Below are 24318 nucleotides of genomic sequence, written 5' to 3'. Positions count from 1 at the left end.
CAAAGATCCCAAGGGGATACCAAACTAAGAACCAAACTAAGGACTGGGAGACGCTCCACTTATACTTAACTGAGGTATCGATGACGTCACCAGAAGACTCGTTTATCATTTCGCTCTACCAAATCATCAAGTGTCCAAAACAGGGCGATAGTCAGGGCAGCAGTCCTTCGTAGCCGTCGGAAAGCGGGGAACCTTGCAGCAAAGACTTTCGGACCACGTCGACATACAGGGGTCGATGAAGTGGCGGCCTCCCTCCAGAATTTTCACACGAAGCTCCTCACGAACCTCTGGCTTGGACCGGTACCGCTGAAATCGCCCCACGTTGGGCGCCAACTGAAATACTGGGTTTTTCAGAACCCAGTGGTGCCAGGGAACACACCCTAAGACTTCGAGTCCTTCCTGTTTCAGACTACAGAAACACAGAGTCCTCTTGGTGAAGTCAAAGATCTTGTTTATTGGCTGCAGCCAGTAACAGGTATCCTAGAAGTACAACACAGTGTATATTCTCAGGAGACTGCTCCCCTTGCAAAGCTAACCTTCTCTTTTATACAAAATATTATGCTTTAGGCAAACATTCCTTATTTTACAGTTGACCATTCACATATTTTCACTACAAAGAAATAGCAGGGTTATGATGACAAGCCATATTTCAGTTTGTCCAGCCCTCAATCAATTACCCGGCAAGGCTCAGTACTTTCATCAGATATCGACGGACCCCCAACATAAACAGGCACCTCCTCCTTGTAAAGCAAGTCATAAAGAAAGAAGCAGGGACAGGTGTGTGTAAGATTAGGCATGGTTTGTGTGTGATTAAAGGTTTTATGATGTGTTGTGCCTTGATACTAATCTCATTCGGCCACTGGGAAAGAAAACTGGCCGAACAGGTTTGGCTTCAGGCAGTGGAGTCAGCTTGCCCAGGTCACAGAGGAGTCAGCAAAGATGTACGTGTCCTTCAGACTCGTTTTCGGCATTAGTCATTGGCCTATGTGAGGGCAATCACAAAATGGCTGTCGTTTAAATGGAACCTCAGAGTTTCAGGATGGAAACTCTGATATTCAGGTGATTTTGTCACCTGAATATGAATACAATGCTTGTGCATACTATTCTAATCATTCTCGGTCTGCTGATACCAAAATCGTTGTGATTCGACGATGTTTATAACACGGGTCCAACATTTTTCAGTACCACACCTCTACAAGCTCACATAGGTTTGGGGTCCATTCGTGGTTCACATTCCACTTTTGGAGTATATGGTTTGTGTTGCCCCTATACCTATGTGCTCCTATTGCAATCTACTGTAACTTTACATTGCTTGCATTACTTCCTTTTGCTATTACTGCATATTTTTTTGGTATTGTGTACATATATCTTGTGTATATTTGACATCCTCATACTGAGGGTACTCACTGAGATACTTTTGGCATATTGTCATAAAAATAAAGTACCTTTATTTTTAGTATACAGTATCTGTGTATTGTGTTTTCTTATGATATTGTGCATACGACACCAGTGGTATAGTAGGAGCTTTGCATGTCTCCTAGTTCAGCCTAAGCTGCTCTGCTACAGCTACTTTCTATCAGCCTAAGCTGCTAGAAACACCTCTTCTACACTAATAAGGGATAACTGGGCCTGGTACAGAGTGTAAGTACCCCTTGGTACCCGCTACAAGCCAGGCCAGCCTCATACAGCCATTGGCAATTCTCAATCCCATACTCAATATCTTAAGGTGGTGACAGAAAGCAGCTATTTCTAAGGCCGCCTGCCAGCTCCTCACTCTAGATGCCTACTTGTAACATTCAGGAAAATGTGGTTATGTCAAGGTGTTCTGTGAAATGTAGTCCGTTCCTTGATAATGCCAAGAAATTCCTGAACATGGAAAGGACAGAGGCCCCATACCCTTTGTAAGTACAAGCCATTATATTTTGATGGGGTCGGCAGAAAAGCGGTTGACAAACAATTTGTTTTTCTGATTAATGCATATGATACTATATTCCATCTACAGTCAACATTTTTAGCCCAGTGTATTACTTCTCTCTTCTTTGGTTCAATCTTCACCAAAAATTCATGGTGATGTATCTGGTTCAGTGTGTTCTAAAAAATGAGGATACTATTCTTCCACTAGTATCATGAGTGTAGCCGCAAAACAAACCTCATGTGTCACATGTTGGAACTTAAGACAATTTGTCATAACAATAGAGACATTATAGGGCATCCAATGGCATCTGTAACAGTATAGGTCATATTGGAAAACTAAGCCCTCCCTAGGATTGTAACCCCAATTGAAAATAATTCTGAAACCTAACTATATTAACCGACAATATGAGAATTGCACCTTAATGGTGCACCTTGGAACGTCATCAAGTCGATAGCAGTCTGTAGGAAGCCTATAGATCCACCTCTGCTAAAAAATTAACAGAGATCTGGTCATATTTGCACATGAGTTTTCAGTTTCTCTAACACCCCCACTCTATCCCATTTTCCCCATGTCCACTTTCTATGAAGTGTCTCGTCAGTTTTGTCACATCACATCTACACTGTGTTTGATAATGCAGGTGCTCACACTCCTGGTAGACATGCCTATAAACATTTGGTTACATGTGCATCTAATCATGTACATGACACCTTGTGAATTACAGTTGATCAAATTCTTAAGTCTCCAAGGTGTTCTTAGACCAAGGTCCAGATCTTTTTTCTCCGTGTGAATGGGTACATACTGCAATTACCACAGGGTGAATGACCCCCCAGTGGAGGTACATTCCAAAGGGTCGTCTGATCCCCCTGGGTCTCAGTTCTGTTAGGGCGTGAATGCACTAACATATCTCTAATATTCCTGGCCCAGTGCATGGGTTTGTCCAAATCAAGTCCCCCTAACTGCTGAATTTTGTAAGTGTTTTTGATGATTTTCTGAAACTTGTTTGACAGGGGGCTGAAGGCAGTCACACAGATCAATCTGATATTCTCCTTTTTTTGTAGGTCAGTAGCAACTGGTCTCTGTTATTATTCATGGCTGTTTTTCTTGCTCTTGTTATCAAATAGGGTGAATAGTTTTTCTTAGTCAACTTTGATGATACATGATTTATAGTCTGCTGTATCTGAGCAGTTGCATCTCAGGCATAAAAATAGTTCCACTGATAAGTTCTCACGCAACACTCATGGATGGAAACTCTCAAAGTGGAGATGATTGTTTTGGTCAGTCAGTTTGTAAAAGACCTAAGTCTTGAGGTGTCCGTTCCTCATTTTAATTAAGAAATCCTGGCATGGTAGTTTGTTACCTCCCACAATGTCTGTGAAGTACAGAAAGGGACTCAGTACATATAACCATTTGAAAGATTCACCAGCTTCTTCCCTGGTACCTGTCCAGTTCAGTAGGGCATTGTCTATATAGCATTTCCATAACCATATTTTTTCTTTGAAGGGGTTCAGATTGTGTAGGATGTACTCCGATTCAAAAGAGTGTACATAGAGGCATGCCACGCTGGGAGCGAATGTGCTCTTTATTGATGTATTCAGAGGAAGTACTCCCCTTCGAATTGAAAGAAGTTGTGTGTCAGTGCTAGGTGGGCCAGGTCAAATACCAAATGCTGTGGGGTTATGTTTTCCCATTCTATGTCATTCACAATTTTGTCTGAAACCTCTAAGGATACCTCCTGTGGAATTTCATCAACTCACTTGTGTGACCAAAGGATAAATCCTTTATTAAGTTGAGGACATGTTTCGTATATTGCAAAAAAGAGGCCACTTTTTTTTTCAAAAGGGGGGAGAAGAAAAAGTCACAAAACTGTGGCAAGGGTTCCAGGACGGATCCAATTCCTGAGACTTTCAGGTGGAAGAAACTTGTTTTTGGGGACCTTTGGGAGATTATAAAAGTAGAGAACCCTAGGTAGTTTTGGGTCAGAAAATCCCTCTCATGCTTTTTGATCCTTCCACTTTCCAGGCCTTTGGTCACTAGGAAAACCACTTCTTCCTGCACTTCAAGGGTGGGATCTTTGGTCAGACGGTTGCAGTTGGGAGTGTCATTCAAAAGTGTAAGGCACCCATATCTGTACATTACTTTTGGAAGAATCACTATTGCTCGGCCCTTATCTGTGGGTTTTATTACCATGCATTTGTCTGAAGCCAGTGCCTTCAGTGCCCTCATCTCTTTGCTGGTGTTATAAAAGTGGCTTGGGGGGTTGTTCCTCATGTTATCAATTTCTCTGTAGATAGGTTTTTTGAATGCCAACACTTCTGGTAGCATGTCGAAAGGAGAAGGAGGTAAAGTAGATGTAGAACGCAGTACGGTATTTGTTTCCTGTTCAGGTCAGCGTTTGCCCTGAAAAAACACTCTCAATCTTATTTTGCATAGGAACTCTGCTGTCTCTAGTTTCAGTTTGAAAATGTCATGTTTAGAGGTTCGAACATAGCCCAGGCCTTTGCTCAGAAGAGCCGTCTCCACCTTATTCAGTGCACAATTTCTGTAATTAATCACAATATTTTTAGATGGAGCTAAGTTCTACTTGTGCTTGGGGTTACATCTCTTGATGTGTTGGATTCCTGTGGGGTGTTCTTGCTCTGCCATGACACCTCTCTTCTTTTGCCTCTCCCTTGGCCTTCCTCTAAAAAAGAAGGGTTGTTGGGATAGAACCATGATAGGTTCTGGGGGGGGGGGGCAGGTATGCAGGCACTCTGTAATTCAGAGGAACCCCATTAATCGATGCCCAACCCCATGGATTATCATTCTGGGGTGGTGGTGGACCAAAGCTACTTGAGGATTGAAAAATTCATATTGGTTCCACCTTCTCCCTCTTCTTTGATGACCGTCTCCCCGATAATTATTATCAGAATCAGAGGAGGTGCTACCTCTTGGAGAAGTATCCCAGTTAGAAGGGGTTTTTGGAACGTAGCGCTCTTTGGAGTAGGGGTACTCTTTCTCATGATCAAATTTCTTTAGAACGTTTTGAAACTTCCCAATCATTTGCTGAGTAAGGTACTCCTGAAACTCTGTGGTTACTTTATTGGATTCCTCACGTTTGCTCTTAAAGGCAGTGGTACTCAGACCTGCCTTTAAGTTGTTCTCACTAGCCTTAATTTTAATCACTAGGGCAGCCAACAGCCTCTTTATAATAAGTGTCCAGTCCTTTCAAAATTCTTTATCATCCAGGAAAATCCTGGGCTCATTGTTAACAATCAGCCCACCCTGGGCCACATTGGCACCGAAGTACTCATAACTGCCTCATGGAGCAGTGTTTTTACCTGCCATATTTTTTCTTTACTACACAAATATCAGGCAGCCAACACGTGTTTCATATATGATGACTTTTTCAAGTCTTTAGGTGAAGATGCCTTCAGCACCAAGAGTAGGCATGGATTCTACCGAACTTGCAGACTTATCATGGTTTTCCCTGCGTGCATTGTATGACTACTTTCCAGAGTTACTCACTTTGTTCCAAGAGCCTTTACTGAGGCTTGTATTTACAATTAAGGGTCGTTATGCAAATAGCTCTGTCACAGTACCGCTATTGTACTGATTTGGCGGTCACATTTTTTATACTAAAGCCTTGAAAAAGTCATCATAAAAAGAAACCACGTGTCAGGTGCCTGGTATTTGTGGAATAGATATTTCACCCTACCATGAACCCCATCATTCTTGTCTATTAATTGGACCATCTTGATGGTCTGTTACAGTTTAATGACTGCTTTACATGCTCTGGGTAAAATCTGTACTTACATTTGTGTAGGAGTTTCTCTCACACTTTATTGACACTATTTGGGTAGCAAAGTGCCTTCATATGTTAAGCATATTACTTGTACCATCTGTATACATTTCCTACCTACGGGAAGTGCAGTAATCTTTGTACCACTGCTACCACACCTCTGTTCAATCTTTTGATTTCTACCAGTATATCTCAGTTCTCTAATTGGGTAATAGTTTGGGCTATCGTTGTGTCACCCAACAAAGATGGTGCGGACAAAATAACCAACACTATCTCATCATCTAATGATAGGCCCTCAGACATTGTAAAAAAGCTAGGGGGTAGGTTTGAAGAAGGGAAATTTTCTCTCTCAGACATCATCAAGAAAATTATTATCAAATAAACACACCTCTTGCAGCAACCAGTGCTCTACCAACAACTATTAACACACAAAGGGAGAGGAGACATTTAATTATCTAACACCTTGGCATAACCACGTTTTCCTTCACATCACAAGTAGGCACCTAGAGTCACTAACAGGTGGACAGGCCTTAGAAGCGGCTGCATTCTGTCGCCACCTTAAGATATAAAGGTCCTCATTACAACCCTGGCGGTCAAAGAGAGCCAGGGCTGTTTTGACGATTGCACCGCCAACAGGCTGGCGGTGCAATCTTGCGTATTACGACCACGGGGGAAGCGCTGCGGTCACACCGCCACGTTGGTCCCGGCAGTTTTCTGCCACGTTGGTTCCCGGCGGTTGTAATCCTCCAGGGCAGCGCTGCCCAGGGGATTATGAGTCCCCCTCCCGCCAGCCTTTTCATGGTGGTAGAAACCGCCATGAAAAGGCTGGTGGAAAGGGGAGTCACGGGGCCCCCTGGCACAGCCCCATGAAGCTTTTCACTGTGCAACTGCACCCATCGCACGGCCGCAACACCGCCAGCTTCATTTGGAGCCGGCTCCCGTGTTGCGGCCAACATCCCCGCTGGGCCGGCCCAGCTGGGATGGAACAGACTAAATTTTCCTGACTTCCCTGACTTGCAACAACATGGTCACATGATTCCTGACGTGACATAGAAGCATCATGAGTCAGGACTAGGCAGCCAACATTAAAAATCGGCCACACTCTGTCAGCTCCTTGTAACAGCAGCAAAGAGCAGGCATGGACATGTGGACAGGCATGGTGTACCTTTTGATGTAGTAAATGGGTGCAGCGGCCCTGGTGGGGGCACGTATATGCATGAATGAGAGCCAGAGATAGTTGACCTGTGCCTGGGGCTCAGTGGCCTATAGAGGCAAAGGGCAACAATTATGATTAACAGTTGATGGTGACATAGATGGTGCCTGTGTGATGTTTTGGTACTTGGAACAGGGGACAGGGACCCAGAGGACACACGTAAGGGAGAATGCTCTCATTATGGTTAACCTTTGGCATGATTCTATCCGCATGACCCTCCCTTAGGTGTCACTCACAGTGATACAGGACACTAATAACTGATAGTTTTCAGTGTGCCTCTCTATCCTCAAAGTAATGTCAGAGGAAGATGCAATGCTCGTGATCAATCGAGTAATGGCAATTGGTAAGGGAAATTCTCCATAAGATATTAATTAGAATGTCTGTAGAATATATGACCATTGAATATTATTGTCATTAGCATAATATTGTACACATTGTATGAGTGTCGTCCTTGCATGTGTTTTGTGGCATATCACGTGTGGTTGCAGTGCCATGCTGTGCATTATCACTTGGGTGCCCACATTTCAAGAGGCCGGGTGTACCTACTTAAGGAGGGTTATAACAAAGTATTCTTTTGTGTTTTAATAGGGTAATGAGTGATTTGGTTCAGCTCGGGAAGGACTCGCCTGAAAACACTAACTTTTCATTCTTTTAATAGCACAACATTCGGCTCAGCAGCTGGTAGTAGGTATTTAGGGGTCCTCGGCCCTGAAAAATGCAACAAACCTGTTAGGGCTATGAAATGAGGGCAGAACCATGTTGGCCTAACTATTGCCATGGTGTAAGTCATACTTCTCAATAACCATCCCACTTGCTTTTAGTCTTACCTGTGGTCCCCACAAAATAAATGTGGTTCACCGGGAAACTGTAACAAATCTGGATCCCTCTTTTATCCAGTAGTTTATTTTATCTAAGAATTCCCTCCTGCTCTGAGTCCAACAGGAGGTCGAGTCCATTCTGGTGGTATTGTCCTATCACGGTGAGGAGAGGTTGTCAACGATGAACCATGACACTATTATATGTGTGAGGCTTCCTCTTCCATAATAATGATCTTCCCTGTATTATGTATCTGGACAGAAATCTTGAAAAAACTCTAGTTGGGCCTTTTTTCACTTCCCCTGAGGTAATAATACTGTAACTTGAATTCTACCTAAAGCTGTCACACTGTTTTGTAATAAATGACTGGACAGGGCAATCCTATTTAGTGTGTCTGACCTACACACCTTGCAGTCAGCATCAAATTACGTATAGGTGCTGTTCGACGCCGACCATTAAGTATTGTTGACATTTTATGCTTCTTGGTGCTATTTTTATTTAAACCTTTACAAATCATAACACTGGCTTCTCTTATTGGATTTGTGTCTTTTCACTGTCATTTTGTTTACTAACTTTTATTCTGTTTTTCTATTTCATTTTGTGATTTTTGTTTTTCATTTCGACTTTATTACTGTTTTAGTTCAGCATAAATACTCCTCATATTGCCTCTATGATAAGCTTCTCTGTATTTTGTGCCAAGCTACCACAGGGTTAAGCCCAGGTTTATTTAGCGATTCACCTTTTCATTATTTGAGGTGGGTTCTCACTCACCTCATCAAATACATCAATTTCTTGCACTCCTCTAGAGTGGAAGCTAATTTTACCTTACTTTTCATGAATGTTGTAACTAAACTTGAACAGGATGGAATTGATTTGGCTGGTGAGGTGGTTTTTAAAATGGATTATGCGCATGCATATAGTATATGTAAAAATTGGGTAGAAAAGAAACGCCGATTTAAAACTTCGGAGGAAACCTGTGTTTGCATGAAATTAATGTAACGGTATTATTGCAACATGAAACACTTGGATTTCCAAAATTATTCCAGAAATGCCATAAGCACAGGATATTGCAATTTTGGAGTGAGCAGAATAGGAAAGTGAGTTGAGTTTGAGACAACAGGGCTTATTACAAGGCGTATTAACTCTACCAGACTGAAATGATGTTGTTTTCCTCTAAAAAATTAAAAATGCTATGACCATCCCAGAACCTGTATGAATGTTTATGAAATAAATTTCAATTGTTCTTACATGGCTAAATTGTAAGTGTATTTACGTAATGGAGAAAGAACAAGGAAAGTGTGTGAAGGATCACTGCTTTGAGTACTAGGAAAGAAGCCTTGAATCAAGCAGTTATTTTGACATCTGACGTCCTTAGCAGTTACCGTACCCAAAGTACATTCATGCCTTTTCAGAAGACTCAGAAATCTTAATGATTAGGCATTCAGAAACAGGCTTATTTCTATCTTGGTGTCTCTTCCTTCTGGCAAACCCAAGTGCAAGGACAAACTTTTACAACAAGGTACTGCATTTTGGATGATATAATCATCCTTCATTTTAGTTCTTCACTCGCTATTCCTCATATCTGCATTAATACCTCTGGTGTTATAATTTCCTGCGGGCACGTATTAACCAAAGCAGTGATGACAAGGCAATAGAGAAACACATTATTTAAACCAAAAGTTACCTGATTACAGTTCCACCCACAATAGGTCCCTCTCCATGTTTCACCTATCTTTCATACCACTGGGAAAGGTATATTTAATTTGAAAACTATGTGGAACACACAGGTCATTGTTTGAAGATGAAGCAGATGAGTAGCTCAATTAATTTGTTTTAATGATAAAATAACATTATAATGTTGATATGTAGTCTTCTCCCTACACACTAATGTAAAAGACTGGGGGTTGGAAGCATGTTTTTGCCATTGATGAATTATATAATTTTGAAAAAGAAACATGTGGTTATGATATTGGACTGAACAGGATTTGTGTACCGCTGCATCTTCCTGGAACACCATATTCTAGAGCACAGATAATAATAGTTGCCTAAGAATGTCATAATTTTAATTTGTATTTTAATGTATTGGTTTAGCGTCCAGCTTGCGCTCATTCCTCTCTGTACCACCTAAGTAGTGTAGTCTCATGTGATTATGACTGACGTAACCGTTTTGTCTCCTGAAGAACTCCGTAGAGCTCTGACATAAGTTTTAGGACCTGTTAAAGGGAATGCATGTTTAGAATGTTGAGGTCACTGTAACACCCAGACGAGCAAAGACGTGTAATACATAGCTGCCTGTGTGACATCTTCATTGACGGGTACCAAGACTGGGAAAGGTGCTACAACTGGCCACAGGATAGGGGGATCAGTAACTCCAAGATCGACAGTGCTCTTCCAGTGATCTTTGCCATGGTCCAAGCAACGTGTTTGTGCATGCCACGTGTGTAGGAGGCTGGCCTGGTTTGTAGCGGGTACCTTGGGTACTTCCACCTTATACCAGGTCCAGTTATCCCTTGTTAGTGATAAAGTAGTGTTCTAGCAGCTTAGGCTGATAGAGGTAGCTATAGCAGAACAGCTTCTGCTGAACTAGGAGACATGCAAAGCTCATGCAATACCACCTATAGTTACACAGTACTTATAGACAAGTAAAGACAATACTCAGTGTTACCAAAAATAAAGGTAGTTTAATTGGGTGACATAGTACCAAAAATACCTTAGAGGCAATACTCCTTCTGGAGGTAAGTATTATACACGATATATACACTAGACACCAAAATAAGGTAAGTAGTTAGACATAGGATAGTGCAAACAATAGGAAATGCTATAGGATGCAATGGGATAAAATAGGTCTAGGGCCAACACAAACCATATACTAAGAAAGTAGAATGTGAATCACGAATTACCCCCTAGACAAGTGTAGTGTGTGCAGAATTGCTGGGAGAGTAAGAATATAGTAAAGGTAAGAAAATTACCGCACCCCAGAGCCCAGAAAAGCAGGAGTACAGTACTGCAAGTTTCCTTTAGACTCACTACACCTCATGATTAGGATAGTGCAGTAATCAACAAGTCTGCAAACAGAAACTGCTGGATTCCTGGACCTGAAGACCAGCTGAAGAAGGGGACCAAGTCCAGAAGTCGAAATAAGTTCCAGGAAGGGCAGGAGTCCCCGGTTAGTCGAAGACTGCAGGAATGCACCCTAGGAAGATGCCAGCGGGTTCCTGCATGCTGCAAAGCATGTCCCACGACGTGAAGATGGATTCAGATGTGATTTGGTGTTGGAAGTTGCCAACAAGCTTTGGTTACGACATAAGTGCATTTTGCGTCACAATGGCGCTAGATGGACCCAGGAGGGACCTTGTGGCCTCAACTCTGTGTGAGGAGGAAGAGGGGGCTCTCAACACTTTAGAGAGCCCTCAGGATGCCAGAAAGCACCCACAGAAGTCCCAGGACACAGGGACAAAGGAGGTGCAAAATGCGGTTGGTGCAGCACAGCAAAGGAAGTTTCCACGCTGCCGAACAACTCAGTGAGTTGAGTGTTGCAGGATGGAGTGCTGGGGACCTGGGCCAGGCTGTGCATGAAGGAATTTTGCAAATAGTGCACAGAGGCCTCAGGAGGTGAAGAAGACGCAGTACACAGGGGTATCGTCGCTCTCAGGGAAGGCAAGGTGTTACCTCCTCCGAATTGTGTCAGCAGGACCTCAGGACAGTCTACATCAATGGTGTCCACACTCTGTGTCCTTAGGAGCATGCTTGTCGGTGTGAGAGGAGTCCAAGGGTACCAGTCGTCGTCTTTGAAGGTGCCTGCTTGAGCAGGGGAGTGACTCAGTCACCCCATGGGAGATTTCTTCGGTTCTTCTGGTGCAGGATGAAGACAGGGAGTCCTCAGAGTGTGCACACCGTGGAAACTGTTGCAGTTGCAGGCTTTAGCTGAAGTTGCAGAGGAAAAGTATCCCTTGTGGATAGTTTGTTGCTGTTACAGCGGGTCCTGGAGCAGGCTGCGGTTGATCCTAGGTCAGAGGATGAAGTGGTAATTGCAGAGGATTCCTGAAGGAAACTTGCAAGCAGAATCTGAAGAGAACCCACAGGAGAGACCTTAAATAGCCCTGAGAGGGGGATTGGCTACCTTATCAGGTAAGGACCTATCAGCAGGGGTCTCTGATGTCACCTGCTGACACTGGCCACTCAGAGCCCTGCAGAGTGCCCCTGAGAAGGTACTCGCGCTTTGCATCGCGTTATGCGCCTCTATACTGCGATATTATTTTAAAAGCTACCTTTATAACTATTTGTGTTCTTTTTTTAGTTGTTTATTGCCCTGATTTTATAGGACTTATTGTAACCCCCTTACCTGCACTCTAATCGGTTCTCCCACCGCTGTTTGGCGGGTCCGGTCTCTGGGGTATTGATTTTGGGTGCCATCTTGGAGTGGTGGTCACTTTGGGCGCCATCTTGGAGTGGTGGTCACTTTGGGCGCCATCTTGGAGTGGTGATCACTCTGGGTGGGGTTGCTGACGAGCGGTCTAGCGCTCCGGCTGAGTGGAGGGACGCCTATTTAAGGTGACCTGCCCTGGGGGCTTCCCTGAGAAGGTACTCGCACTTTGCATCGCGTTATGCGCCTCTATACTGCGATATTATTTTAAAAGCTACCTTTATAACTATTTGTGTTCTTTTTTTAGTTGTTTATTGCCCTGATTTTATAGGACTTATTGTAACCCCCTTACCTGCACTCTAATCGGTTCTCCCACCGCTGTTTGGCGGGTCCGGTCTCTGGGGTATTGATTTTGGGTGCCATCTTGGAGTGGTGGTCACTTTGGGTGCCATCTTGGAGTGGTGGTCACTTTGGGCGCCATCTTGGAGTGGTGATCACTCTGGGTGGGGTTGCTGACGAGCGGTCTAGTGCTCCGGCTGAGTGGAGGGACGCCTATTTAAAGCTCACCCCAGCGCGCAGCGGATACGCGCAGCGGGCGTGCATTCGCTGTGCCGGAGTCGTGCCAGAGTCGTGCCAGAGTCGTGCCAGAGTCGTGCCCGTCTGCGCCCGTCTGCGCCCGTCCGCGCTAAGGAAGCGCGGCTCGTGGCAGAACTCTGGACCTGGTAATCATGACTGTTCGTTTGAGAACCTATAGTAGGTCCGATTTACTGGCCCTTCGGGGTCAATGTACACGTTGCGAGTGTTCGCCTGTAGGCCCGTTGTGTGTCCCATATCACTGTAGGTGCGGTGTATGGTCATTGGAACCCCCCTCCCTTATACGCTCCTTAGGGCCTGCTGTAAAGAGGATAGGACAACGGGACTTGAGTATCTGGAGCTTAAACGTCAGATCTGTGGTAAAGCACTATCAGGAGATTTACGACCTTCTTGCTGATGGTTCGCCGGATGTGCTTTTTCTGACGGAAACGTGGCTCCAGGACTCTGACTCCTCGATAACTAACTTAGCTTTTCCCCCAGAATATGCTATTTTTTCTTTAAATCGTACGACTAGAGGTGGAGGTATTGCGATGGTCACCAAACGGTGTTATCCCTGTCAGTGGAAAGCCGCTGAACTTTTGGGGTGTGAGGGTGCCCTATTTAAAATAGCGTTTAGTCATCAGTTTACCTTCTCTGGGTTATTAATTTACCGGCCTCCGGGCTGTGATTCTGTTTTTAGGGCTGCTCTTCCTGAGTATATTAGCATAGAGGCACTAGGATGCGCAAATTTTAATGTTGTGGGAGATCTTAATCTCCATTTGGACTGTCCTTCCTTACCTACTATTAGGAGCTTTTTGGCGGATCTTGAGGCTTTACAGCTCTCGCAGATGATCACCTTTCCCACACATAAAGGTGGTCATATTCTTGACCCGTTCTTCACAAATTTAGAAGGTCTCAGAGTTCTTGGTTCCTCTCAGTTGGTCTGGACAGACCACATGCTGGTGAAAATGGCATGCTCTCTGTCTGACTCTCCTTTTGTATCTCAGGATAGATTTGTTCTTAAACGACACTGGAACAAATTAAGTCTGGAGGATTTTTATCATCAGCTTGAGAAGGCTCCTTTAGGTCCGCTCACTGAGGTCGATTGTGGATACGACTCCTTCTGTGAGTGGATTTCTGGTGCCCTCGATTCTCTGATTCCTATGTGTTGGTCTAAGTGTCACCGGAAGGAGCCGAGCCCTTGGTATGACACTTCCTTGGCATCTCTTAAGAGGGTCTGTAGACAGGCCGAAAGATTATGGAGGAAGTCATATGACTCTGATCTGAAAATATGTTATCTTGCTAAAATCAAGATTTATCACAGGGCAGTGTGTCAAACTTGTGCCTCCTTTTATGCTCAACAGTTTCAGAATTCTACCAATCCATCGAAACTTATTTTTAAAGTATTAAAGGACCTGATGGCGAAGAGAGTAATTGCAGGGGAAATATGCTCGGATTCACATTGTGAGGGTTTGGCCTCTTTCTTTCATGAAAAAGTGCAAGCCATCTATCGCACTTTCCCAACGGGTTCCCTGATGCTAGAGCAGGTTGGTCCACCTTAGGTGAGGGGGAATGTCTTTCCATCTTACCCCCCTTATCTCTGGAGATGTTTGACTATCTCAGCGCCAAAATTAAGTCTGGCTCTCCGGCTGACCCGTTGAAACCGGCCCAACTTAAGACTCTGGCACCGGTTTGCCGCTCCCCGGTACTGTCCTTGATCAACCTGTCTCTTTCTTCTGGAGTGGTTCCCGTTAGATGGAAGCAGGCAGTAGTTACGCCAGTTCTGAAGAAGGCGACCCTTGACCCCCTTAAACCTGAAAGCTACCGCCCTATCTCCCTTCTTCCTTGGGCCACGAAAATAGCAGAGGCCCATGTGAATGCCACTTTACAGACCACCTTGGTAGGTTTAACATTCTTGATCCTACCCAGAACGGGTTCTGCGCGGGTCATAGTACGGAGACGGCCCTCCTCTCGATGGTCGAGCATCTGCGCTCCGTGATGGATTCCGGTCGGACGGCGGCACTGTTGTTATTAGATCTTAGTGCCGCCTTCGACACGGTCTCGCACGGAATTCTGATTCGGCGTCTTGAGGAGGTGGGCGTTTCTGGCTCCGCCTTGCACTGGTTTCGTTCCTTCCTTATGGATAGGTCATTCCAGGTGGCGATCCCGCCCGGTAAGTCGTCACTCTACCCGTTAGACCAGGGAGTCCCACAGGGGTCTTCACTGAGTCCCACCCTTTTCAATCTGTATGTGAGACCGTTGGCTGCGGTCGTCAAGCGGTGGGGCCTAACCATGGTATCCTACGCAGATGATACGCAGCTGGCGGTCACACTGAGTGGGGACTCAGACCTGGAGGCTCCCAGGTTTTGTGATGGTCTGCGGGAAGTGGCTAACTGGATGAAATCCAACTGTCTCCAGTTAAACACCAAAAAGACGGAGATTATGGTGGTTGGTAAACAGGTGGTTTTGTGGGATGATAAATGGTGGCCTTCGGAGTTGGGTGTGACTCCCCTCCCAGCGGCAGAGATAAAAAACTTGGGGGTATGGTTTGATTCTTCTCTGAGTTTCATCTGTCATACCAAGAAGGTGGCGGCTTCTTGCTATGGCATCATCAGAGGACTTCGACCTATCCTCAAATTCTTTGATGCACCTACAAGACAGCTGGTGGTTCACGCATCAGTGCTGTCTAGGTTGGACTATGCCAACTCCCTACTCGCTGGGATAAACCAGTCAGAATTTCGGCGGCTCCAGTGGGTTCAAAACGCTGCGGCCTGACTGGTGACTGGTCTCCCCAGGCGATGTTCGGTGTCCAATACTCTGCGCTCTCTCCACTGGCTCCCTGTGCAGCAGAGGATTAGATTTAAGGTTCTCTGTTTTGCATTTAAAATCTTAAAGGGTACTTCCCCGCAAATTATGGAGAAATTGCTGATTCCTTATGTTCCCTCTCGCACTCTTAGATCGTTAGGCCAGAACTTAGCAGTGGTTCCGCGCTTTAAGCTGAGCAGAATTGGGGGCCGCTCCTTTCGAGTCCTGGCAGCGAGTTGGTGGAATTCTCTTCCTCCACAAATCCGGACCATTGATGAGCTCCTTCAGTTTAGGCGGGCTATTAAGACCTTTTTATTTGTCTAAGCTTATCTGTTGTGTTTTGTTTTCTTTTGCCCGCTTTTAGTGCTGTGTTGTGTTTACCTTCTCAAAGCGCCGGGACGCCCCTTTGCTGGGGCAGCTGTGCGCGGTACAAATAAAAATAACATAACATAACATAACATAACATCTTGCAAAGCAAGATGGCTGAAGTCTGGGACACACTGGAGGAGCTCTGGGCACCACCCATATGGTGGTGATGGACAGGGGAGTTGTCACTCCCCTTTCCTTTGTCCAGTTTCGCGCCAGAGCAAGGGAAAAGGGGTCCCTGAACCGGTGTAGACTGGCTTATGCAAGGAGGGCACCATGTGTAACACCCTGCTCTCAGAGGAAATGCTTTGTTCTGCCTTCCTGGGACTGAGCTGCTCAGACCCCAGGAGGGATGAGCCCTGTCTGTGAGGTGGCAGCAGCTGTAGCTGCAGTGTAAGCATCAGAGAGCTTGTTTGGCAGTACTGTGGGTCCATAGTGGAGCCCACAGCATGCATGGAATTAGCTCCCCAGTACCAGATTCGGAATGGGGGGGACAATTCCATGATCTTAGACATGCCCAAATTAGGCCCCCCATGCCACTTTAAAAAAAAAATACAAATTACTTATCTCAACTTATCTGTACTTACCTGGGATGGGTCCCCCCATCCATGGGTGTCCTCTAGGGGTGGGCAAGGGTGGCAGGGGGTGTCCGTGGGGGCAGGGAAAGGCACCTCTGGACTCCTTCCATTGTCAGAGAGCATGAAAGTGAGCTCACAGGTCCCTTAACACCTGCCCTGACCCAGGTCTTAAAGTAATTTTTTTGGGCGGGAACGCCTACCTTGCATGTCATTAACGCAAGGCAGTTTCCCGCATCCAAAAAATGACGCACACAGAGGAATTTTGACGTCCGCAGGATCGGCATCAAAGTTTAAATATGGTGCACGGTTTGCGCTGAATGTGCATCAAAATTTTTGACATTCGGCGCAAACAGAGTATAAATATGCCCCTTAGTAACTTTGCACCTAACCTTCAGCAAGTGAAGGTTAGACATATGGATTACTTATAAGTTACTTACGTGCAGTAAAAATGACTGTGAAATAACGTGTGCGCTATTTCATGCAGGTTTCAATGGCAGGCCTGTGGAAGGGTTTGTCTGAGCTCTCTATGGCTGGCAAAAGAAATGCTGCAGCCCATATGGATTTCCTGGAACCCCAATGCCCAGGGAACCTAGGTACCATATACTAGGGACTTATAAGGGGGGGGTCCAGTGTGCCAATTGAAATTGGTAAATGAAGTCACTATCCTACAGTGACAAATTTAAAAGCAGAGAGAGCATAAGCACTGAGGTTCTGGTTAGCAGAGGCTCAGTGACACAGTCAAGCACTACTGACAACACATACATTGGGCCACATACCATGAGCACTGGGATCCTGGCTAGCAGGATCCCAGTGAGATAGGCAAAACATACTGACATATAGGTTTTTGTCTATGAGCACTGGGGTCCTAGCTAGCAGGATCCCAGTGACATAGTAAAACACACTGACACACACTAACAAACAGGCCAAAAGTGGGGGTAATCATGCTAGAAAGAGGCTACTTTCTCACAACGTGTACCTCCAGCAAAGTGCAGAATAGATGTTTGGCATATGTGGAGTCAAAGAGCAACTCTAGCTGTGTGAAGTGTTTGAAGATAAAGAAAGCTTCACTGAGAAGCCTACATATTGTTGTCCAAGAACCTACTAGTAAGGCCAAAGAGAGAGGTACAGTGTTACCATGCAATAAAAAGCTATACAGTACACAGATCGCTTCTGCTGCAGGTGTATACATCCAGGTTTTGAAAGTGCAGCAAATAGCGATAGCAAATTACATGATACTGTCTTGATCAGAAGCACTGCGAGGCAGAGATCATCCAGTTGTCAAATGCTCAAAAGAATGACTGAGCACACTGCAATTCAGATACAAGGAAAGGTCATCTGCTTAGCAGAACTGATTAAAGAGAGTCATCATATCACAACAATAGGAAGTGGCCGATGGAGAAGTGCCTACAGTTGTGCTTATGGAGCCCATCAATAAAATCATGATGACTGTACAGTGTCAAGGCACTGCTTTTAAGGTACCTGAAGCCTGCATAAATTTAATTGTAAAATCAAATACGCCTGCTGTTGTTTCGTTAGAACAAATTGTCACTGACATGAGTCAAGACAGTGATGTTAAAACTGAAAGACATTATTACATATCATTTCAGTCATGGAACCAACACACGCGACCTCGCACCAGTGACAGTGAATCCTGTGAGAGTGTGAATTTTCTAATATGTTTATTAATGATTTTTATACTAAAATGTGTAAGGAATTAACATGCAAAACGAGTGACTTTTGAAATTCTAACTAGAAGCTATGGTTATTTTCCATGATTCAAAAGCTTATATAAAAGTGTCTTCGAAGTTTGTGTAGATGTGTTCACAGATACCCCTAGTGGGTTGTTGCGTTAAGTCTCACAAGGTCATGTTTTAACCAAGCATTGCATAAGTTGAAATGTCCTATTGCTTGAGAATGTTACTAATATCTGGTCTTTCCTCGTGGATGGAAGTGAGTTGAAACAGTAAAAGTTTCTTCCTGAGACAAGATATTTGAGAGGCGATGAAACAATGGAGCTACAGACGAAACGGAAGAGGAAAAGTTATTCTTGAAGAAAATGTTATATTTAGCATAGATTTGTTGTGTTTTAGTAATCAATTTAGTTGTTGATTGGCTGAAATGAAACCACCCCACAGACTGACCAATCATAAGCTTATTAGGATTTAGTATAACAACTTGGGTAGAATTCTCTAGAAGGGGGTATGATTATTACTATTTTAGAGTTTGGAGAGCAGATGAAGTTCGTATTGGCTGAGTGGGTTAGCTGTCGTTAGGCCATAACTGATGTGTCCCCTGGCTGAAGCAAGTTACTTGCTGTTTCTACTTTTACTATTGGTAATGTATGTCATTGTAATGTAATATATGTATCTTTTGTTTTCTAAGTACCAGCTGCAACATATGACTTAATTGCTGCATATTAATAATATATTTTTATCATTAACTGAGATAAAGAGTTTTTTCTAAATTTGTATTATTAAATACTTTTCATATGAAGCCCAATATGTTGAGGTTAATTTGCGGTTAGTGAAGGAACTAATTCGAAATGCTCATGATATGTTTTGAAATCATTTGATGCTGAACTAATGTATACTTTGCCATTATTAGCGGTCTTTGTATTATTAATAAGTGTGATTCTTTTGGAGATAATTTGTTTAATTGTCTTGATCAAATTGAGATCAATAAAACGCTTTAACCAACTGCTGTTGATCTTATTTGCTTATCATTTGTGTTTGAGAGTTATTTTCGTGACATTAACATTGTTAATATAGGGAAATAAATCTATGAATTCTTCTTAATAAGTTGCTGTGGTTATTGATTGGAGTTTAATATATTGATAGTTATAAACATTTGTAGATACTCAAGATGTTCATTGATGACATCCCCTTAAACCTATGTCGCTTCGATCCATCGTCCTCAAGCGCAGAATCCACTATTCACTGTAGATAATAGCTAGGATTCCACGGCACTGCAGCAATACCAATATCAATTAAAAATGTACTCATTGGTTCAACAAATCTCTCAGTGGGATTAGCAGTGACCTGATCTTTCGTGGCATTAACAGTGTACGGAGGGTTTACTGGTTTGGAAATATCCAAAAGAAGGAGATTGGTGAATATGTTGTAGTCAACTCTCATGACCCATGTTTGGTGGGCTTCATTTTGAATAAGCTTGGCAACCTCCAAGACCCCACACAAGGTATTCAAGTGTCCTCTTTGGGCTCCTTTTATCATAATAACTTGAGCCACAGAGGCTGCACACCAGATTTTAACCAATTCACAGTATCCACATAAAACCTCTTTGCTCCACTGGAAGAAGGTGATTGACTCCCACTGGGGAATATGTGCTTGTCGCAGCTGATCAAACTAGAGGCAGAGTGGGTACCAATGCTTGCCATGAAGGCTGTATGGATAATGTTGCCCCTCCCATTTCCACCCATCAAGGAGGATAAGTACATTGAATATGCTGCCCCACTTAACCCACTGATGACAGACCAAGTTGATTTGGGTCAATACCTGGCAGTAGCCAGCGGGTCCTCTGAACCAGGCTGTAGTGGCGGAGTAACGTCAGATTTAAATGTACATTTTTGGAGCATTGCAGGAATTAACAGTAAAATATCAGACTGTAGTTGGGTAGAGCTGATATCTAATTACCAGATCATCTGTTTACAAGAAAGTTGGGCAAGGTCTGTTATGCACATTAATGTTTTTTTGTCTGTGTTGGAGTTTTTTCAGGGTCATCCGCAATCTTTTTGCCTCCTGCCTCCTATTTCTTTTCTGACCTGTTGTTGGCTTTTGAACTCTGAACACTTTACCACTGCTAACCAGTGCTAAAGTGCATATGCTCTCTGTGTAAATTGTATTGCTGATTGATTTCTACATGATTGGCATATTTGATTTACTAGTAAGTCCCTAGTAAAGTACACTAGAGGTGCCCAGGGCCTGTAAATCAAATGCTACTAGTGGGCCTGCAGCACTTGTTGTGCCACCCATGATAGTAGCCCTGTAATCATGACTCAGACCAGCCACTGCAGTGTCTGTGTGTGCAGTTTTAAACTGCCAATTCAACTTGGCAAGTGTACCCACTTGCCAGGACTAAACCTTCCCTTTTCTTACATGTAAGACCCCCCTAAGGTGGACCCTAGGTAGCCCCATGGGCAGGGTGCAGTGTATGGTTAAGGTAGGACATATACTCATGTGTTTTATATGCCCTAGCAGTGAAGTACTGCCAAATTTGATTTTCACTGTTGCAAGGCCTATCCCTCTCATTGGTTAACATGGGGGCTGCCTTTAAATATGATTTAAGAGTAGATTCCCTTTGAGAGCGGATAGACATGTGGAGTTTGGGGTCTCTGAGCTCACAATTTAAAAATACATATTTTAGTAAAGTTGGTTTTAAGATTGTGTGTTTGAAAATGCCACTTTTAGAAAGTGGGCATTTTTTTGCTTAAACCATTCTGTGGCTCTGCCTGTTTGTGGATTCCCTGTCTGGGTCAGTTTGACAGTTGGGCTGTTTAAACTTCTCTCTAGACAGTGACACAAAGAGAGCTGGGGTGTAGTCTACATTTCCTGATGAGTCATCTGTGCTAGGAGGGAGGAGAGGAGTGGCCACTTACACCTGAAAGGGCTGTGCCTGCCCTCACACAATGCAGTCCCCAATCTCCTGGATTTTCCGGGGGCTGGCCTTCACATACAAGACAGAATTTCCTTTAAAGTAAGCCTACTTCAAGGGCAAAATGGGTATAAGAAGGGCACACAAAACCACAGACTTTAGATCACTTCTGGACATCAAGAGGAACCTCTGCCTGGAGAAGAGCTGAAAAGCCGAGGAGAAGTGCTGCCCTATCTGAGACTGTGCTTTGTGGAGCTATCCTGCAGTTGCTGCTTCTGCCTGTGCAAGAGGGCAAAGACTGGACTTTGTGTGCCTTACTGCTTGTGAAGAAATCTCCAAGGGCTTGTCCTGAATTTGCCTCCTGTTGTTCAAGTCTTAGGCCCATCAAAGACTTCTCTTGTCAGCACCTGGACTCTCTGCTGAGACTCCTGCCCTGACAAGTGGTGCCCTTTCCACATCATGGGGCCTTGGAAGGTGAAGCTGGCAGACCAAGACTGAAAATCCACCTACAGACTGCCGTGTGGGGAAAGATTTGAAGCACCTTCTGAGACATGGCTGAAAAATGATGTGCAGACGGATTGGCGGCAGAAAGCGACGCTCCACGGGCATTGTGGCTGGAAAATCTATGCACAGAACTGTAAGGACTACGCTCAAACCCGCTGACAGAGGCTGTTAACTTCGCAACTCACATTGCGCAGTTTTGCTGATACCGTGTGGCGGGATTTTTGAGGCAAACCTTGTTGGGCGTGGAAAAATGATGCAACGCCTGCCCAGACCCGAGTGCTGCCCGGATTGATGCATCGGTCCCCTGCGGGAGGAAAATCGACGCACACCGACCCGACCGGAGAAGGCGAAATGACACACCGTCTCACTTGCTTGGAGAGGGGGTAACCTGACTGTCAACCAAAGACCACATTTCTAACAGTCTGTCTCTTCTCATGCCACACCAACTTCTGCTGAGCAATCTAGTGGGGGACTTTTAACACTCATAAACAATCTTTGCCAGTTAAAGTGGTTAAAAACTGGGTAGACTCTCCTTCAAAGGTTGAGCCAAGGCAGAGCATGCACTGTTTCTGTGAGACAGGCTGTTTTCAGAATAGGGGCTTAAGCCACGCCCACTCTTACCATTCGTTCTTTGTTGCGCTTGTCTTAAATGCTTCACTTTTATTGTTGCATTGTGCTAAATGTCCCTCCTTTGCGTGCTAAGTTCCTGCCCAGGGAGCAGTCACTAAGAGAACATTTTTTGCATTCACACTATACCACTCTTGCTCCAGCGTGTGATGGCCCCTCCTCCCATCTGTTTTCAGTTTTCCCTTAAATTGAAGCTGCGATCCTTGCTCCTCGAGGCTTAACACCATTCACCATGTTCGATGGTATGTTTTTTTTAACTGTTGAACCTTGTTTACGTTTTGTGTCTCTCCTTCGCGTTCATGCTCATGGTGGCTGTGGCACTTTGAATCGGCATGTTGTGACTTTTCCTGCCTTTGATACTTTCCTGAATACAGTGCTGTTCCTAAGAATACACTGTATGTCTACAATCTAAGTAAAGTGTTCTGAATTCAAACAGGATATAGCCCATGTGATACTAAACAGACATAAATAAGATTTTATCGCAGCTTATAAGCATTGTTCCAACTTTTCTTTCCTATATGATCCACATGAAACGATTTGCCCAAGATCACACGGCATGACAGGCCATGAAGAGGTTGCTGGAGACCCTAACATCCTGCTCCTGAAGTGCAGTATCTTAATGGCCGGAGCTCACCTTGTCCCAAAACAGGCTACAGCCAAGAACAAGAAGTGCTGACTAGTGATTCAGCATTTTTCGGGTCAATAAGGCATAATGTAGGATGCTCATTCACTATTAAGGCATACCCAGTGCCGCACTTTCCACTCCCATTATAGCACCGCCAGGGCTCTGTAGGTGCCATCTGCGCCAAGCTGGAGACCACAGTGTGCACAAAGAGCTGGCAGGCAGCGGGTGCAGCACCCTGGCACAGTCAATGCACCAAGGATGCTGCCACCATGATGTCTGAGTCAGACATTATGGTATCATGAGGGAAACTCCAACGCAGATTAAAAGCTGGATGTAAACAAAAAGTGTCTTGACTTTGGCAAATGCTCAAGTGTAACCTTCAAGTTGCAAGCTCTTTCCATGTCCTGGTGGGGGCAACTCTGCCTTTCCACTGCTGAGGTCAATAACATGATTATTATGCAATTAGACACTTCTCGGACCAAAACTTTTTTTACAGGAGTGGATAAAGAAATAAATTTAACTTTGGAGGGAGCACGATCCAGGTAACTGCCAGGACTGAATATCCACCTTGCACCAAATGTAGCTTGCAAGCTGCAAGATGTAGCAGCCTTAAGCCTAGTACAGGCCTGCAAGGATGAATAGTAAATGCTTTTGTTTAAAAGCATTGCCCAGAATGTGCACCTTGTATCTCACTCAGTCCAGATTTTTAGGTTGAGCCTAGGCAGCGAATGAGCTGTCCCTACTGTTGCAATTTACCTCTATGTGTGTGTGTGTGTGTGTGTGTAATATAAATAAATATAATAAACAATGGGAGTATTTTCATATTTTGCTGCAGATAGAGGAAGAAGGTAAATGGAAGTGATTTAGTTATATGCAGGCTGTTGGACCTGACCCTTTCACAGGGTCATTCCCCAGACTTTTTGCTTTTTGCCTCCTTATTTTTCTGACCTTTGTTGGCTGACGTTATGACTCTGAGCACTTTTTCAGTGCTAACCAGTGCTAAAGTGCATGTGCTCTCTCTTACAAATTTGGTATGATTGGATTATACCTGATTGGCATATTTAATTTACCTATAAGTCCCTTGTAAAGTGGTATCCCTATACCCAGGGCCTGTAAATTAAATGCTACTAGTGGGCCTGCAGCGCTTCTTGCGCCACCCACTGAAGTAGCCTGTCAAACCTATCTAAGGCCTGCTAGCGCAGTTTTCTGCCACAGGGACCTGGCATCTAAATTTACTTGCCAGGCCCAGAACTCCCCTTTTACTACATGTAAGACATCCCTAAGGTACGCCCTAGCTAGCCATTTGGGCAGGGTGCCATGTATGTAGAAGGCAGGACATGTGCCATGTTGGCTGGCCTGTCCTGGTAGTGACAAACAGCCTAACTTGGTGTCTCACTGCTGTGAGTGCTGCCTTCTCATAGGATTGCATTGGGAATGCCCTGCCCTATGTGTAAGGGGTATTGTCTGATTTATGAGGGGTAGCGTAGGCATGTTTGGTATGGTTGTGATAGTAGTGAGAAATGCTGCTTACTGGTGTAGGTGTATTT

The 24318-nt window shown here is 44.4% G+C and overlaps 1 protein-coding gene across 10 annotated transcripts in view; it reads right to left on the bottom strand.

The window, feature by feature from the left end:
- Nucleotides 1–24318, bottom strand: part of SMOC2 (SPARC related modular calcium binding 2) — a 1415403-nt gene that overhangs the window by 215017 nt on the left and 1176068 nt on the right. The window lies entirely within an intron of this gene.

The sequence above is a fragment of the Pleurodeles waltl genome, chromosome 5 (genome assembly GCF_031143425.1).
Source record: "Pleurodeles waltl isolate 20211129_DDA chromosome 5, aPleWal1.hap1.20221129, whole genome shotgun sequence".
Taxonomy (NCBI): Eukaryota; Metazoa; Chordata; class Amphibia; order Caudata; family Salamandridae; genus Pleurodeles; species Pleurodeles waltl.
The sequence above is the reverse complement of the archived record's forward strand: the minus strand, read 5'-3'. Positions and strand labels throughout refer to the sequence as shown.